This window comes from Corapipo altera, unplaced genomic scaffold (genome assembly GCF_003945725.1).
Source record: "Corapipo altera isolate COAL_440 unplaced genomic scaffold, ASM394572v1 60913, whole genome shotgun sequence".
Lineage (NCBI taxonomy): Eukaryota > Metazoa > Chordata > Aves > Passeriformes > Pipridae > Corapipo > Corapipo altera.
This window is the reverse complement of record NW_020885044.1, coordinates 394568-405263: the sequence shown is the minus strand read 5'-3', so window position 1 is coordinate 405263 and position 10696 is coordinate 394568.

Sequence of the window (10696 nt, the reverse complement as noted above, 5' to 3'; positions counted from 1 at the left end):
AATTCCTCTCTCAAACTTATAACCCATAACAGAGTGCTACAGCACTTGCAGAAAGGAGCTAGAGAGCTCCGAGAGGAATGCAGAGAGGGTGACCTTGCCCCCCTGCTGCCTTGAGACAGAGCACGGAGCTCTGCAAAGGGGAATTTGAATCCCTGAGGAAAGGGACTGCCACGAAGACCCCTGAGCTTCGTGGTATGACGTGGTGACGCGAGCTTGTCCCTGCTATGCAGTCCATGGAAGAGAAGACCCCTCGCTTGAAAGACGACGGGACTGAGGGGCTTGGATATCCCCTCGTGTGTGCTGGCAGAGATCCAGCAACAGTTGCATGCATGAGAGAGAGATAGACTGCTACTCTGAAGAAGCTGCTGCGCTGAGAGTTGGAAGGGATCTTTCCTTCTTCCCTCCTGGACTTTTATTTGGAGGGGAGAAGAGATTTGATCCATTGTAAATACTTATGTCATGGTAGAGATAGCTAAGATTGTATGTAATGTATTGTAGTATTTATTTGTACAGTCATTGTAATATATTCCCTTTCCCCCATTCTGAGTCTGGTGTGTGAATCCGAAAAATCGGTCTGAGAAACTGCCCAGAGACTTTGATCTTTTGAGCAGCAAAGGTATTTATTTGCAGCACTGGGAGCAAGCCAGTTCGCGCTGGACAAACTTGCTCGTCGGCTCTTCAGAAAATCAGCACTTTTATACAATTTTTAGATGTGATTAAATGCATATTCAAACGATTACAACATTTATCAATACATATTAAAAATAGGCGGAGAATAGGTGGAACTTGGGGCGGTGCTTCTCTTGGCACCCCATTTCAAGGGGTCGTTCCCATCTTCATCCATGGGGCAGGGGGCTTTAACTCCTCTTCTTCAGCTGGACCTTTCTTCCTTTCCATTGTTCTTGACCCACTCAGTGAAGCTCGGAAAAAGCCCTGGCTCCAGGCCTATTTCTCCTATTCAAATGTTTACCTGATCCTGTTATATTTCTAATTTATTGCCTCTAGGCCTATTTTATGTTCTTGTACTATAAGCTTAAGCTTTGGTCCAGTAAGTAGAACAGAACGAGCAGAGATCGTCTTGGATGTTAGCAGTTTGTTAGCAGGCCCAAATTTCTTAGTTAACTCTTTTGGGCCTGGCCTCCTGTTTCATTCCCCCCTTTTTGTTTAGAATTTACAAATTCCTTCGTCAAGTTCTAATGGATGTTGATAGGTATGCATCACTGCCCACATTATCTGTATCCTTTTAACCATGATGCTTAATTTGTACCATAGCCAAACAGTTAGAATCAGCAGTATAATCGTGCTCGCTCCTATTACTAATATTGGATGTATCAAGTAGTGGAACACTTGTGATGCTGTAGGGGAGAATCCGGTGAAGATGTCCCACCAGTGGTGTTTACCCACTTTTTCTACTTTGGTTAAAACAGCTTTTATGTGCTCAGTGTCATGTTCCACTTGCCAGAGCATTCGTTTAGTCGTTCTGTTCACTTCTTGGACCAGTTTTTCTATATCAGGATATTTAGGCATTGCTTTGAAAAGATTAATATCCATTCCTATCTGTAATTTTGGCACATCATGATACCCAATCACCAGGGTTGAATGGATGTAACTTACAATCAGGCTGCTTGGGTTGATGTTCTAACACTACTGTAGCATTTTTCTGTAATTGCTTCCCAACAGCCATAACATAATCATACACATACTGATTACCAATTTGATCTACAGCTTCACTGTTCACAGTTTGCATCATGTAGGGTCTGCCAAATAAGATCTCAAATGGTCTCAATTTCTCTTTTGATCTCGGCTTGACCCTTAATCTTATTAAGGCAATAGGTAAAGCTTGATACCAATGTAAATTTGTCTCTTGACATATTTTAGCAATTTGTTGTTTATTGAGATGATTCATTTTCTCTACTTGTCCACTTGCTTGGGGTCTGTAAGGCGTGTGCAATTGCCAATCAATTTTCAAAGTTTTACTTATTGCCTGTACTACCTCTGCACAAAAATGTGAGCCCCTATCTGAAGAGATACTCTTAGGTACTCCAAATCTTGGTATAATTTCATTTAACAGGACTTTAACTACTTCTCTTGACTTATTTGTTCTGCATGGAAACGCTTCTGGCCAACCAGAAAATGTATCAGTCAAAACTAATAAATAACGGTACCCCCCTTTTCTTGGTAGTTCAGAAAAATCAATTTGCCAAATCTCACCAGGAAAGCTTCCTCTTTTTATTGCTCCTAGATTAGTTTTAAGTTTAGTGTTTGGATTATTTTTCAGGCAGAGTTCACATCGAGATGTGACTTGCTTTATTGTAGTGAACAAATTTGGTCCTGTTACTCTAGTTTTTAAGTGTTGATAGAGTGGATCCACTCCCCAGTGAGTTTTATCATGTTCTGTTTTCACAAATTGCCATATTAATTTTTCTGGTAATACTAATTGGCCTGTCTTTAATTGACCCCATCCATTTTGTAGCAGCTTACCTCCGTTTTTATGTATCCACTGATGATCTGTTTCTTGATACTCTACCTGTTGATCTGTGTCTAATCCTTCTGGGACTAGAGCTGCTATTGGTTGTTCAGTACTCCTTGCAGCAGCCAATTTGGCTTCTGCATCAGCTTTTCTGTTTCCTATCTCTGGAACGGTGTTGCCTTTCAGGTGTCCCCTGCAATGTATTATAGCCACCTGTAATGGGAGTTGGACGGCCTCTAGCAATCGCAGGATCTCCTCAGCATGTTTTACAGCTTTTCCTTGTGTGGTCAACAGTCCTCTTTCTTTCCAGATCGCTCCGTGGGCATGTACAACAGCAAAAGCATATTTAGAATCAGTCCAAATGTTGATTCGCTTTCCCTTTGCTAGTTCAAGAGCTCGGGTGAGAGTTATCAGTTCTGCTTTCTGGGCTGAGGTTCCTGCAGGTAAGGGGTTGGATTCGATTACCTGTTCTGTTGTAGTTACTGCATAACCAGCCATTCTTGTGCCTTGTTTCACGAAACTACTGCCATCCGAGAACCAGTCGTCTGCATCCTGGAGGGGTTCTTCTTTGAGGTCTGGGCGACTGGAGTACACTGCTTCAATGGTCTCCAAGCAGTCGTGTACAACAGGTTCTGCTGGGGCTTTTCCTTCTAGGAATGAAGCTGGGTTGACGATGTTAGTCACTTGAATGGTCACATCATCTGATTCAGCTAGGATTGCCTGATACTTCAGGAACCGAGAAGGTGACAGCCAATGGTTCCCTTTCTGTTCTAGCACTGCAGATACAGTATGGGATACTAACACAGTCATTTTCTGTCCCATAGTAAACTTTCTAGCTTCTTCTATGTTTACAACCACTGCTGCAACTGCTCTCAGATCTTGTACTAACCTGTAGGTTCCATTCGGTTTCTTCACTGGAAGAATTGGAGTGTTAAAATCTGATTCACACTCTATCAACAGTCCTAATTTCAAAAAGTTTTCAATTATTGGTTCAATTCCTTTTCTGTCCTCTAGCCTCAGTGGATATTGTTTCTTTGCTACGGGCTTAGCTCCTGGTTGTAGTTCTATCTGAATAGGAGTTGCCCATTTTGACTTACCCGGGATGTCAGTGGCCCATACCAGGGGGTACACTTGATTCATAATTTGATCAATATCTTGGTTGTTTGGCTTCGGTTCCATGCAGCTCATAGCTAAACTCAGAGCTGCCAGCAATTGTTCTTCTTTTACTCTGAATTCAATTTTACCTTGTTTAAATTTTATTACAGTTCCCAAATTTTCTAATAAATCTCTACCCAATAAGGGTTTAGGTGAACTTGGTAAATACAGAAACTGATGCAATCCCATTTGTTTCCCGATTTTAAACTTTAGAGGTTTTAAAAAGAAAGCTTTTTCTGATTGGCCAGTGGCACCAATAACTTGTACATAATCATCAGTTTTAGGTATCAATTCCTGATTTAAAACCGAAAATGTTGCCCCGGTGTCGACCAAAAAATCCAGTTTTTCTTCTTCTTCCCCTAGCCGAATTGTAACCAGCGGGTCTGCCAGGGAAAAACCAGCCAGTCCCCGTCAATCACTATCTTGATGGGCTATGACAGCCCCCCCCGAATTTCTATTTGCCCGAGTGGGACACTCTCTTTTCCAGTGTCCCTCTTTTTTACAATAAGCACACTGATTTTGACTTATCTCTTTTTGCCTAAAGGGTGAACCTCCCCTTCCCCGTGTTGCTTGTCCCCAGCCACGACCTCTGTAATATCGTCCAGCTGTTACCGGGTTCTGTGTTAAAACTGCAATCATTGCTCTTGTGAACCTTCTGTCTTCTCTCTTTTCTCTGTTGTTATACACTTTCCAGGCTTCATTCATCAAAACCTCTAAGTCTTTATTGGCAGGGTGATCTATTTTCTGCAATCTTTTTCTAATATCAGGATTACTTTGTCCCATCAATAACCCCACTAAATGTAGTTTACCTTCCTCTGATGACGGATCTAAGGTGGTGTATTTTCTCATAGCAGCCCTCAGTCTATCTAAAAACTCTGTGGGGGTTTCATTTCGTCCCTGCCTTATATCATACAAGGCTGCCCAATTCACTGCTTTAGGAATAGCATTTTGTAATCCCACCTTAATCAAGTCCCTATACTTCATCAGCATTCTATAATGTTCTAAATTGTTTGGATCCCAGTTAGGTTGTTGCAATGGAAAAATTTGATCTACATCCCCTGTTAGAACTCCCGTGGCAATCTGACTTATCACTTCTCGTCTAGCTGTTTTTATTACCAGGTCTTTCTCTGTTTCTGTCAATTCTGATAACATTAAGTCAATATCATTCCAGTCTATTTCTTGATTCTTTGCAATCAATTCAAATCTCTTAGCTACTTTCTCAGGATTTTCCCTGAAGTACTTAGCTTCCTCTCTCCAGCTGTTCAGATCACTAGCCGAAAAAGGTACTTTCACTTTTGCCTGCGTGCCTGTCGGTGCTATTACCTGATGCAGAGGCACTAACATATGACCAGTCCCTGCTGTTTGAGCCCTTGTCTTGACCCCGCTCCTTCTTCTACCACTCTGTACCAAAGCCTGACCACGATGAGTACTACTTATCCCTTCCTCGGGGTCATCTACACTCTCGGCTATACTCCTAGAATTATCTGCTCCTAATCCCGATTTCTGCGGGCTACCTGGTCCTTGCCTAGCTGGTTCCGGTCCTCTAAAACAAGCTGACTGCAATTCCTGAGGGTCCAAGATACTATCTCCATCACTCTCTCTCCTTCCCAGCTTAAGACACCTCTGACCTATGCTACAGGCATCACAGCAATGCTTTTTCAGCTTAGTATTTCTCTGATTTCTTTCTAATGCTAGCACGAGAGGGTCCTGGGGGGCTACATTAATTCCACAACTTTTCTGCCACTCTGGTTTATTCCTTAATGTAAAGAACATGTCGGCATACATGACTTCATCCCACTTTTGCTCCCTACGGAGAAATAACATAAGCTGTAAGATGGTATTGTAATTAAGGCTCCACTGCGGAGGCCATTTTTCGCCATCATCTAAAGTATACAAAGGTCACCAATTCTGGCAATATTTTAAAAAGGTCTTCTTACTCAGATTACCCCCAGGAGTTCCTCCTAATTCCTTCCAATGACTCAAGATACATCCTACAGGAGTCTTAGAATTTATCTCCTTACTTCCACTGATTCCCATTATGAAAGCAGGGAATTAGATCTGAAATATGCTAACAACCACAACTACTATATTCTACACAATATTCAACCACCAAACCCTAATACTGGTTTTCAAAAAAGATTTCCTAGAATTACCAGCTTTATAACCAGCTTCTAGAATCACTAGTTCTTGTAACCAACTTGCACTAATACAAAAATCCACAAGATGTCACCCTTAGACCATAAATACACCTGGCTCTCACAACGAGCCGATATATTCACATACATCCACAAGATACTGCTGTCAACCACCGAACGCCCACTTTTGTAACAAATCCGTATACTCAAAACACAAAATCCAAACCAGATGTTAAAATTCTGGGCGTATTGAAAGAAACACTGGTCTATGAATCCTACAACAATACCAGACGCACCTAGTTTCCTCTAAAGTTTGATTATTTCCACATCTAACACAATACAAATTTAAAGTCAACCCTAACCTTATTTCTTAGGAGGATCTGGGTCCTAGAATATACTTAAAACAGTTGTTACATAGAGCACGCACATACAATGAACAATTGCAAAATGGACAGATCTTAATTCTGGGTTTTAAGTTATGTGGTAGATTCACAGTCAATTTCTCAGATCCCCTCCCCATACAGATTTAACAGGATATTTCTATGATTGGTTCAGGGTGAACAGAGATTTCAGGAGTTCGAAATTGCCGGCAACACAAAGCAAGAAGACAGAAAATAAACAGAGCAATATAGCACACACAAACTGCTATCACAATTGCTATTTTCCAAGAGTGCATAATAGATAGCTCTAAAACATAGACAAAAGAATAACCAAAGGAAATATAGGTGCTTTGTTTTCCTTGATGTAAACACTATTAGGCCAAGTACAGACAAAACCAGAACATACCATCCCAGAGGGGTTATTCCCCAGGAAGAACGTCCTCTCCCGTATTCCCCGCGAGAGACGGCGTCCCGTTTTCGACTTACGGGTTTCCAATAACCAGAACCAGAATAAACAAAACCAGAAACCAGATATAAATACCTTTTATCAATAGACAGTGTTCTTGTCCAGCCCCCGCAACAGATCACCGAAGGAGGGAGCCCCTTCGGGTAGAAAGACTTACCCAAGGGCGCCCAGGGGGTCCCATCCTCCGAGGGTCTCCGCAGCCGGGTGGAGAAGTTGTGCTGCCGCAGGTCGCCAAATGAATCCGAAAAATCGGTCTGAGAAACTGCTCAGAGACTTTGATCTTTTGAGCAGCAAAGGTATTTATTTGCAGCGCTGGGAGCAAGCCAGCTCGCGCTGGAAAAACTTGCTCGTCGGCTCTTCAGAAAATCAGCACTTTTATACAATTTTTAGATGTGATTAAATGCATATTCAAACGATTACAACATTTATCAATACATATTAAAAATAGGCGGAGAATAGGTGGAACTTGGGGCGGTGCTTCTCTTGGCACCCCATTTCAAGGGGTCGTTCCCATCTTCATCCATGGGGCAGGGGGCTTTAACTCCTCTTCCTCAGCTGGACCTTTCTTCCTTTCCATTGTTCTTGACCTGCTCAGTGAAGCTCGGAAAAAGCCCTGGCTCCAGGCCTATTTCTCCTATTCAAATGTCTACCTGATCCTGTTATATTTCTAATTTATTGCCTCTAGGCCTATTTTATGTTCTTGTACTATAAGCTTAAGCTTTGGTCCAGTAAGTAGAACAGAACGAGCAGAGATCGTCTTGGATGTTAGCAGCTTGTTAGCAGGTCCAAATTTCTTAGTTAACTCTTTTGGGCCTGGCCTCCTGTTTCATGTGTTTGTCTGGAAAAAAACCCATCTCTCACTGGGTTGAGATGTGGGAGGGGGCTAGGACTAGGGAATTGGATTTTGGAGATCTCAAACCATGACAGCACATAAGTTCAAGGCTGTGTTCTCCCCATCCTTTTATGGACTACCTCTCTCCCAGCAGGGGGCTCACAGCATGTCTATGAGAAAGCGTCATCTCTACACAGGAATCCTACTTCTCAAAAAAGGCAAAGAATAAACATCCATAGGTGTAATAAATGGAATTTTCCCACACTGATCTTTTCGAGGCCTAGTTTCAGCAAAAATTTCCTTGAGAGAAAACTCTTTTTCCTCCTTGAATAAACCTTCCACATTGAACTTTTCTGTCCCTACATTTCACCCTCTCACTCAAGGAAGCATTCCTGCTGGGACTGGAAGTATAGAACATGATAATTTGCAATGGAACTTAGTAAAGTATATAGGAAAAGGAATAAACATGTAATGCTTTAAGGTAAATGTCCCAGTCCTCCTGTACAATATTAAACCACTCAGCTAGCAAGGCATCACTGACAGTGCCTTAGTCATCATATGGAGTCCTGTCAATGTCAAATGTTCCTCTCAATGCAGCTGATTTAGCAGTCATGTTGAAGCAGCACATGCCATCAAATTCAGAACAGCATGCGTGGTGTTGAGACAGGAGGTAGCACATCAGCAACTGGACTGGGAAAATTCCCAGGTGCAGTGTAGTTACTTCTACATTCCGAGCAACAAGTGCCTCTGATGTCCAATTTAAACCTCAGGTGAAGGCATACTACAGGTGCTCTATATTTCCTTCATCAACTGGTAAATGAACCTACCAGGGGTAAGGCCCCGCTAGACCTGCTGTTTACAAACAGAGAGGGGCTGACAGGAGATGTAGTGGTTGAAGGCCACCTGGGAAATAGTGACCATGAAATAATAGAATTTTCAATACTCAGAGATTCAAGGAGAAACAACAATAAAACCTCTACGCTGGACTTCCGGAGGGCAGATTTTGACGTATTCAGAAGTCTAGTCCAGAGCATACCCTGGGAAACAACCCTTGAAAACAAGGGGGTCCAGGAGGGATGGATGTGCTTCAAGCAGGAAGTTTTGAGTGCACAGGAACAGGCCGTACCGGTGTGCCGAAAGGCAAGCCGGTGGGGAAGACAACCAGCTTGGTTAAACAGGGAGATTCTGAAGGAAATCAGGGATAAAAAGAGAGTTTACCGACCGTGGAAGAAAGGGCTGGCTACTTACGAAGAATTCAGGAAGACAGCTAGATCATGCAGAAAGAAAATCAGGGATACAAAAGCACAATTTGAAGTTAAATTAGCCACTTCTGTTAGGGATAACAAAAAGTCCTTCTATAAATACATTAATAACAAAAGGAGGGGCAAAGAAAACCTCCATTCTTTGAGGGACTTGGAGGGGAACATAGTTAATAGAGATGAGGAGAAGGCTGAGGTACTTAACGCCTACTTTGCCTCAGTTTTTACCAGTAGGACAGGTGGCCCTCAAGGCAACTGGCCTCTGGAGCTGGTAGACAGAGATAGGAAACCAAATAGTCCCCTTGTATTCCAGGAGGAAATAGTGACTTACTGAGTCATCTGGATCCTCACAAGTCTATGGGACCAGATGGGATCCATCCTAGGGTAATGAGGGAGCTGGCAGAAGAGCTTGCCAAGTTGCTCTCCATCATCTTCCAACAATCCTGGCTCACTGGGGAGGTCCCATATGACTGGAAGTTGGCAAATATCACCCCAATCCATAAAAAAGGCTGCAAGGCTGACCCTGGTAACTACAGGCCTGTCAACCTGACCTCGGTGCCTGGCAGAGTTATGGAGCAGATTATCCTCTGTGAAATCACACAGCAGCTACAGGATGGACAAGGGATCAGACCCAACCAACATGGGTTTAGGAGGGGCAGATCCTGTTTGACCAACCTGATCTCCTTTTACGATCAGGTGACCCACCTGGTGGATGAGGGAAAGGCTGTGGATGTGGTCTATCTGGACTTCAGCAAAGCCTTTGACACTGTCTCCCACAGCATACTCCTGGAAAAACTGGCAGCCCATGGCTTGGACAGGGGCACTCTGTGCTGGGTCAGTGTCCTAGTTAGAGCAGCTGGGACCGATTCATCATTGGATGGGTGTAGCCCAAAACTGTGTATTCTATAGCCCTCCATGCCATTTCACAGAAACTGTTGTCAGTAGAGGCCTGCGAGGTGCCCCCCCCCCCATGCTCCTGTCCTCATGCCCTTTTGTGGAAATTCCCTGACTGAGCACCCTCACACCCTTTTATGGAATTCCCCACTCTGAGGGAAGGACTGAACATCCTTTTATGGAATTCCCCACTCTGGGGGAGGGGCTAAGCATTGCTGCCTGAGCTGGAGAATATATAAACCTGGAGTTTCAGAACCTGGCCGCTCTCTCCACTCGTGGGACCCAGAGGAGGACTGCAGCTCACCACCACCACTCGGCTGGACTACAATCACCACTTTTAGCTGGACTGCAGCAGCTCTCCCACCAGCAGGTTTTTTTCCCCTCTCCCTTTGCTTTGGACTCAGGGGGGGCCCAGGGAGCACTGTTTTGTTTGTGCCCTGGGGTGCCAGGTTGTACATTTGGGTTTTTGTGGGTTGATACCAATTGCTTGTCTGTGTAGTTGTGCTTATTGTATTATTTTATTAAATTGTTATTCTGACTTACAATCTCTCTTTTGAGTTGAGTTCATTTCCCCTGCTGGTTAACTTTTAAACCAGCACAGTCAGGAACTGGCTCGAGGGTCGGGCCCAGAGAGTGCTGGTGAAAGGGGCTGCATCCAGTTGGCGACCGGTCACCAGTGGTGTCCCCCAGGGGTCAGTGCTGGGCCCAGTCCTTTTTAACATCTTTATCGATGATTTAGATGAGGGGATTGAGTCCATCATCAACAATTTTGCAGATGACACCAAGTTGGGAGGGAGTGTCGACCTGCCGGAAGGCAGGAGGGCTCTGCAGAGGGATCTGGATAGACTGGAGAGATGGGTTGACTCCAATGGAATGAAGTTCAACAAGGCCAAGTGCCGGGTCCTGCACTTTGGCCACAACAACCCCCTGCAGCGCTACAGGCTGGGGACAGAGTGGCTGGAGAGCAGCCAACCGGAAAGGGACCTGGGAGTGCTGATTGACAGGAGGCTGAACATGAGCCAGCAGTGTGCCCAGGTGACCAAGAAGGCCAATGGCATCCTAGCCTGCATCAAGAACAGTGTGACCAGCAGGAGCAGGGAAGTGA